The sequence below is a fragment of the Tasmannia lanceolata genome, unplaced genomic scaffold (genome assembly GCF_043159265.1).
Source record: "Tasmannia lanceolata isolate RefF3 unplaced genomic scaffold, GAP_Taslan_0.1 ptg000007l, whole genome shotgun sequence".
NCBI lineage: Eukaryota > Viridiplantae > Streptophyta > Magnoliopsida > Canellales > Winteraceae > Tasmannia > Tasmannia lanceolata.
The window spans coordinates 21,250,961-21,259,569 of record NW_027518684.1 but is presented as its reverse complement, the minus strand read 5'-3'; the positions used below and the strand labels follow the sequence as shown (position 1 = coordinate 21,259,569).

Genomic DNA, 8,609 nt, shown 5'->3' with positions numbered 1-8,609 from the left:
GATGAGGCATATAACGGTCAGTTAGCAGTGTTAAATGCTTATGGATACAATCTCAGTGACTTGTCACTTGTCTCCATCACTGGGCATATTATAGGCATATTCCATGTAGGGTATCCTCACCGTCCTAGCTACGCATATTCCATGTAAGGTACCCTCACTGTCCTAGCTGAATGTGGGATAATTATGGGTCTTTCATAACTGCTTTCGACCTCGAGTAGACTTTGGAAAGAGTATATACATGACTTGCATCTCCACAATTTGTATTCATTTCCCAAGTCATAGGCACACGTATGAGTTGCACCATTACACCACTAATGAAGACAATTATTATTTTGTATAGATACACATATGAGCTGCACCATTACAGTGCTACCGAAGACAATTATTATTTTGTACCCAATAGTTTATTTTTTTTTTTAAAAACCTCATTTCTAATAACAACAATGGTTCAACAATGGTTCAATAAACAATAGTGTCGGGTCTATTGTAATCATTATCTTTTCTAGCTATGGTAAAGACCTTAAATTCAGCATATAGGGCTTGGACCCAGACACACGACAACCCCTAGGACAACACTCCTAGCTCATCCGGCTATGTCAGGAGAGGCTGGTAGTTGGAGGAGTATGGTCTTTTTCCACCCAAATTACTTAAGGCTCTGTTCACTTATTTTTCCGGAAAAAGAAAAGAAGTTTCCCGGGAATCTGACGTGGCATTAGGAAAAGAAATTCATGGCATTAGGAAAAGAAATCCAGGGAAACTGTGTAGGAAAAGGTTTCCCCCGCCTGGTCACGTGCGTAGGAACTTTGCAGGAAAAGGTTTCCTAAGAAATTGCTTGCCCACCTTTTTTCACTAGTTTTCCCGGGAAAGCAAATCCGACTAAAATAGTGGGATTTGGTTTCCCACACTTGTGAGAAAAGAGACATTTCCACATATTTTTGGCAATTTCCATGTCATTATTTGACATTTTCCACCTAGGCTTGTTACTTTCTCAGCAAAGCAAGTGAACACCAGAATTCTGTCTTGTCAAGGAAAAAAGAGGTTGTTTTCCAGGGATTTGCTTTCCCGGGGACGCAAGTGAACAGAGCCTAAGTTACTTAAGTTTAAGGGTATTTTTAATCAGCTCCACACATCTATTATGAAACTTTTAAGTGGGGAGAAAGTCTTTAAGTCATTAGAGGTATTTTTATCCGAACACCCTTGAACTTCAAAAGTTAAGAGACATGCCTCAAGGTGGCAACTGGGCCGTGCCGGCCCGCGGCACGCCCGGCACAGCACGCCACAATTGCTACAATGGGCCGTGGAGGGCTGAGGGTTTAGGCACGCGGCACGAAACGGCACGGCAAGGGCCACGGGCCGTGCCGTGCCTGGCCCAAGGGCCATGTGGGCTGCAAAATTTCGTGCCGTGCCGCGGCCCGTTTGCCACCTTGAGATATGCCTCTAAATATTATGAAAAACTCATTTGATCGAATATCTAATGCTGAGCTTCTTAAAGTGCAAGGTCAATACTTTAGCCAACATGCGAGTCTCATTTACCCCAACCTGTCCCATAACTTCAATATATTCTATCTGCTTTTGCCCATTGGTTGATGTGGCTGGCTTGACTTCTCCTCCATCAGGGGGAATAAATACTGAAAAAGATTACAAGTAGAAAAATACTGATGAGTTTGGCTGGAGATAGTAGGATCAACACATCAGAACGTGAGGTGTAAAATGGTTGGCCCGACCTGATAAAAGGATGCGGATTGAAATGGTAGGCCCAACACTATGCACTATTTGGACCCCATCCAATACAATCAAACAAATGGAAAGTGACATATTCACCCTCTTCTTCTTTTTCTCGCTAAATATATTTATGCCTCGTTTGGTTGCTAGTAAATTTTTTATCATAGGAGCTTTTTAATCCCAACAGTGAAGTCAACGGGATTTGCTAGGGTTTTTTTTCCCTACAATTTCTAAAATTCCCGCCAAAATTTAGGGGTGTCATTATCAGATATGGGAAGGGAGGAGAGAGAGAAAGAGAGGACAACATTTCCTAGGAAAGAAAAAGAGGGGATAAGGAGTCCATGCCATACTCATAAGCAATCGTTACAAGAGTGGGGTTAAAAAAATGCTAGTGCTAAAAGGCAACCAAACATGGGATGTGACGAAAATTTTACTGAAAACTTCTTTAGTTTTAAATTTTACTGGCAACCAAAGAGACCTGGATTCTCTCTTTCCTACTGGAATTAAACACTTGTTTATGTTTTGGGACGAAGATATTGACACCTGGTATATTCCCACCACATACAGAGTGATACATCCACTGATTCCAAATGCATCCTAAAACAAATGAATTCATGATACATCCACTGATTCGAAATGCATCCCTAAAACAAATGAATACAACCAATCTAATCTAAATCTAAAGAGGAAGCAAAATATAATTCTATTTAGCTACACTGCCAATTCATCATAAAATGTAAAGTAAACATGACGAATGATATCACTTCAGATTTTGAGCTTTCGACGTGATCTTCCGTGGTATAATGTTGCTCTCCTCTTTACTCCGCTCCCATAGGCACAACTGTAAAAAATTGAGCCCGAAAAAGAAAAGAAAAATAAACCTTATATCAAGTTCGCAAAACAAATAAAACAGTAGATAAAATTTAAACATTATATATACCTTATTTTTTTTCCTATATATCACCTGTTCCATAAGCCCATAAGCGTATGTAATTCTGTAAAACAAAAAAAACATGTACATAAGAAGCAACCAATATGGAATAAAATATTTCCACCCTTATCTCTTAATCTAGATGCCAACAAAAAAAAACTTACTTAACCACTACACCCTTATCAATGATACGAGGTGGAGGTGGTCTGAAATTCAGCCAGTGGAGACAACAAACCATAAATCTTACATCGTCGCCCTGCCTGTGGCAACAACACAACAACATTGAAGGATACATAAGTCTACATAAAAAAATCACATATCTATGAAAAACCAAAAAACAAAAGGGGGAATAGATATTCTTTAGAACACACCCAGGAAAAAAAGATATTCTTCAGAACGCAATAAGTGTGAGTAGAAATTAAAGGGAAAAAACGACTATTTCATAAAATTGGAACAGAAATCGTATAAGAAACGCTTGATACCTATACAGAGGGGAGGAAATGGTTTTGAACGGAGTAGGAAATCTGCTAGTGATTAGATGTTGTAGGGAGAGGTAATGAGGAACTAGGGTTTGTATTGCCTTGTGTACCAAATTCCAAATGGGTTTATAGGGCACTCGTTATGAAAAACCATTTGGATTGTAGGAATTTTCTAGAAAAATTTGGAAAGGAAAAATGTTTCCTTTCAAAATTTCCAACTTTCATTACACCCAAATTTTTTTAGGAAACGGCTATAAAAACACTAAGATCCATTCGAAACCGCTATAAAAACACCCTAAAAATTTTAAAACGGCTATAAAATTTTTGGCAAACACTAAGATACATTGAAGAACCCGGAAAAAAAAAACACTGATTTGATGTAAAAGATGAAAAAACAGCTAAGAAAACACACTTAATGGTTGCTGGGTTTTTTTTTTTCTTAGGATTTATGTGGGAGAATATTTAGTGGTCACATCATCTTTTTCTTGGTGACATTAGCAAAATCTTGTCTTGAAAATGGTGGTCTCTCTTTCTCTCTCTCTCCACTCATCATAATATTTTTCTCTAATTAATGCTTGTCCCTTCTTTTGTCTCCGACCTTTACCCACATAAATTCCAGGAAAAAAAAAAAACCCGGCAACCAAACGGAGCAAAAATGTCAGCTTTCTTGGATGTATCTGCCTTGAATTTGGCTCCTTTCATCTCAAGATCTGCCGAAAAATGATCTTGAAAACCGATAGAAAATGGGTCGGGAAGAGTGGAGAACGAATGAGGGAAACGCATCTAGGGTTTGGTGGGATTTATAAATATAATGCCACTGCCACGTCATTCGGTCTCTTTCTCTTCTCCATTGCCCTTTTGGGCTTTTGATAAGAGTGCAGAATAAACGCTTCTTATGGGCCCCCGGCAACACCATAGCAAGACGAGATGATAGATACCTTGGGGGGGCCTTCCTTGGATTTTGAGAATTGATTTTGAGTAAAAAAAACTGATTATTGGACAGACTAATAAAAAAAAGACTGATTATTGGATTTTGTGAAGTGATTTTGAGTAAAAAAAAAAAAAAGACTGATTATTAGACTCGAAATTACATTGAGTTGAGTCCAATAATCAGTTTTGGAGATGCATTCAATTCTCAAAATCCAAAACAAACAGGGCCTTGGACCAATAATCAGTTTTGGACTCAAAATTGATTCTCAAAATTCAAAACAAACAAGGTCTAAGAGGGCGTTTGGATCTATGGAAAAAGAATTATGGAAAAATTTCCATGGAAAAGATTGAGGGTCTAAGTAGGTTTGCAATTTGCATCTATAGATATTTGGTGGCTATAGAGCAGTTTACATGCACTAGATATATAGAGATCTTATTTTAGGGACTTTTGTCAGTTTGTCCCTAGTTTGTAATATAATATCAAATTAGCCACCAAATATCTAAAATGTTAACGTTTTAGATAATAATTTTCAAACAGCAATTTGCTCATTTTCGTGGAAAGCCATTTCACGGCGAATGGGGACCTTCATGGCTTGATTTCCTGAAGCATAATTTTTTTGGAAGAACTGTGTTTCAGCCTTCCAATCCATTTGTTAAGAAACAAGTCAATTTTGTCTTCTAAAAACACATTTCTTCAATAAATCTTACAAAAAATGTAAAAAAAATCCTCCATTTGCGCACACGGTCAGCTCCGTTCGACTCCTTACGGCGACGAGAATCCAATGAACCTAGTTACGTGCTTTGAAATGGTGTACGCAATTTTTGCTCGTTTTTTACTCAAAGCTAAGTTTAAGCGAAAGCTATGTAAAAACAAGTTTTTATGGTTGTGCTGTAAAAGGCGGGTGCCGTGTGAAAACAGGTTTTTGGGTTCTAACTTTGGGACAAGTCTTTTTTTTTAGGAGTGTTTCCTATTTCGCAAACCAGAGAGATCAAGAGAAAGAGACTAGGGGCCTTGGACTCGTCATGGGACTCATCCTCGCGACAACCTATGATTCGTACCACCTTGACAAAATTGGGTGTCTACAGGGACTCTTTGGATGAGAGTTTGAATAGCACACAGATGTTGGGTTCACATAATATAAAAAGAACATGAGAAGACAGGAGGGTTTGGATCTGGAACTCATCCAGGGCGATCCGTGTCAAGTCATTTTATTGCCTCTTTCTCCTATCAATTCACCCGTAGCTAGAATGTGGGACATTTCAGCCCCGCCTCCAGTACAAGCTTTTGGTTGGACAACCCTCCCAGATAACTTGCAATGTCGGAACATATGGATTATAGATCATTGTGCTCCATGCATCAAGTCACGTGAGTCAATAGATTCCATATTCCTACATTGCGGCCTAGCGATTTGGAGTCAAGTCTTCTTTAGATTCGGCATCTTATGCGTCATGTCCATTAGCCTCTCACATCTACTTAGAGGGACGGCAGTCAAGGCCATTGCACAAGGAAGGATCCTTTGGAAACCGATCCTGTTAGCAGTACTCTGGGTCATATGGAAAGCCACATCGGCTGTCCATTGGACATGTTTGACCTGCAGATTCATGTCGAGAAAAATCAAAAACATATTTTTAAAATCTGTAAGGGTGGCATTTGGAACTTGGAGTCTTAGATACAAATTAGAGATTTAGGGCATGTTTGGCAGCAATGAAAAAATATTCTATGGAATATTAGTGGGGCCAGTTGTGAGGTATGGACAGAAAAGGAGAGACTTAGAAATGGCCGTAGTGAAGGAGCATGAAAAGCCACCGAAAAAGCAGGAAAAATACTCAATTTGAAGTATGGTATTTTTTTCACTGTTCTTAAGGAATTCTCATGATCTTTCCACTCTTGCCCTCAAAAGTTTCTACCCCTTCCATCTTAGGTGCTATTTCATTGTTGGGCCCATGAATTTTTTTTTGAAAATGGTAGCCGAATTTATTAAAGCCAAAGCAACCAATATGGTCGATACAAAGAGGGAAAAAGAAAATACATAAAACTGAAGAAGCATAAGAAAAAAACAGAAGAATCAAGGCAGAAGCGAGTCAAAATGCGCTGAAGAATCCTTGAGGACTCTATCTCTAGCAAGACAATCTGCTACTTGATTATCAGAATGCCGAACATGCCAGAAAGTAAACGCGTAAGATCTCGCCCAATCAAACATCTTGTCAAGTCACCTATCAAACCTCTGAGGGAGACAGTGAGATTCATTGGACCAACAGATGACATTCAACGGATCTCCTTCTACCACCACATTATTATGGTGAAGTTGGGCCTACGAATATTGCATGAAACAATTTTTCACGGATGGTAAACATGCCCACTTTTATGCATGAATATCAAAGCAGATTCATTTTTTCTTCCTGGATTGCCATTTTGAAGCATGCCTGACAGTATGATACACATGGGTCGACTAAGTGGGAGATTGGCGGTTCAAAAGTAAAAAAGCCTATCCATTAGCTACTCTATGGGGCATTTTTACAAACAAAAGGTGAAATGGAAACAAGGGGGCAAAATCAATTTGGATTGGGCTTCACAGGATCCAACACAGCTTGATTTTAGATTTTATGTTTACTCATGTTTATACCAAATCACAAGATTTATATCAAATCACTGCAAAAGGAATCAGAAACTTCATTAGCCTAATCTGATGAAGAAATTGATTGGTCTATATGGTTAATTTATCTAATAATAGATTTTATGTTTGCTCATGTTTATAATGATGGATTGCATTAATTTGATTTATAGGAATTATTTTAAATTATCCGACCATTTTTTGACTGTTTTTTAGGGCATATCAAGTCAGATTGACCTGAAATTTTTTCTGTGAATTCTATCGATCATGATTGAATTTATGTGACTTATTTCATTTTAAAATTAGAGATGAGATCTAAGGAAATTTTTATATAGATTAGTGATGTGTTAGAATTTGACCTAAAGTGGTGCAATATTGACCATTCCATCTTTTTTTTCTTTTTTTTTTTATTGGTAAGATAGGGTTAGGCAGGACCCCAACCAGATATCATAAATGGAAAAAGATTACAAAGTTAGGGGGGCTCGAAGGCCACACCACAGGGAACAAACTCCCTTGGAATTACATATAAGCACCCATCAGCGATGGTGGGGCTACAAAAGAGGGGGCAATCCACAGCCTGGAAGAGACAAAAGAAAATGAACAATACCCGGTGAACAAAAGAAGCTAAATTCTTCATTTCCTAGTATAAATTTTACCCGAGGAGTCCTTGGAAGCGATTGCGACCAGATCCTGTGGCAAGCAGTGTAGGGGGATGGCCTCTCCTTTCATCGGACTGTCATGATTTGATATGAAATCTGCACCTCTGATTGCTTCTCCCCATGTGTGGAATATCTTCCATTGAGAAAGAGATTGAAGCTGTTCTTTTATCCTATGAAGGATATGTTTCTTCTCCAGGGGCAATTGGAATGACCTTTTATAATGTTGACTGCAAGGAGGGAAACGGATTCTATCCATAGATTTGAAATGTTCTTCTTCTGAGCCAGAACTAATCCTTTGTGGGTGGCGTCAATTTCCAGTTCCTGAATAGTAGCTGGAGGGCAAACAAGAGGAAGATTACAACCGAAGGTAGGATTTTCCGGAAAAATCCTCGGAGAGAATCACAGAAAGATCAAAAGGCAAGAGGTTAAGAGGGATCGGGTTCCCTTTACATAAACAGTTGCTTTTTGAGAGGTAATCAGCAGCTCTATTACCCTCTCTCCAAATGTGAGAAATTTTCCAAGATTCCAATCTATTGAGAACGATGAGAAGGTTCTCTAATGCGGGAATTTGCTTCCAAGGGCAAGGCCATTCTTTTCTAATTATATTCACTGCCTGGAGGGAATCAGATTCAATCCATAGCTTTGGATTGGTGGCTTTGTCAAGCAAATGGACTCCTTGGATGATTGCTTCTAATTCAAGGTCTGAAATGGGCCCACGATCGACATCAATGGAAAACATAAAACGGGCATCTCCACTGCTGCCTCTGAGAATGCCTCCGATGGAAGCGGAATCACTGGACAGCGAGGCATCAATATTAAGCTTGACTTCGTTGGGCTGCGGGGGAATCCAGACACAATATTTAAGCGCTGGACAGAATGAAATAGAGAAAGGTTCCATATCCGGGCTATCCGGGCATTATCTTCATTATGATCATCATCCAGCTTCAGGAATATAGCTCGGTTTCTTGCAGCACAAATAATTCTGTTAAGAATAATTCTTTTATGGGTTTTTACCTGGTTGTGAAGTCTGCTATTTCGTTCGGACCAGATAAAGAAGATAGAAGCAGTGAAAAGGAGTCTTGCGAGGATGCTCGACTGACCTTTGAGATTAAATTTTCGACGAATCCATAGCTCCTCCTCCCCCACTGAATTCTTCTGCTTTTTCCTATCTGAGATATTCTTGAGAATCGTCCTCCATATCCAAGCCGAGAAGGAACAGGAGAAGAAGAGATGGTTAACACTCTCAGTCTCGCAGCTACAAAGGAGACAAGATTTA

At 39.1% G+C, this 8,609-nt stretch overlaps 1 long non-coding RNA gene across 1 annotated transcript; it reads right to left on the bottom strand.

The window, feature by feature from the left end:
* Positions 1-2,479: 2,479 nt before the first annotated feature.
* Positions 2,480-3,666, bottom strand: LOC143881138 (uncharacterized). The gene is made up of 4 exons (XR_013251870.1): positions 3,136-3,666; positions 2,818-2,913; positions 2,663-2,717; positions 2,480-2,563 (listed from the first exon to the last, which is right to left on the bottom strand). It is a non-coding gene; the product is annotated as an uncharacterized LOC143881138 (long non-coding RNA).
* Between the last annotated feature and the right edge of the window lie 4,943 nt (positions 3,667-8,609).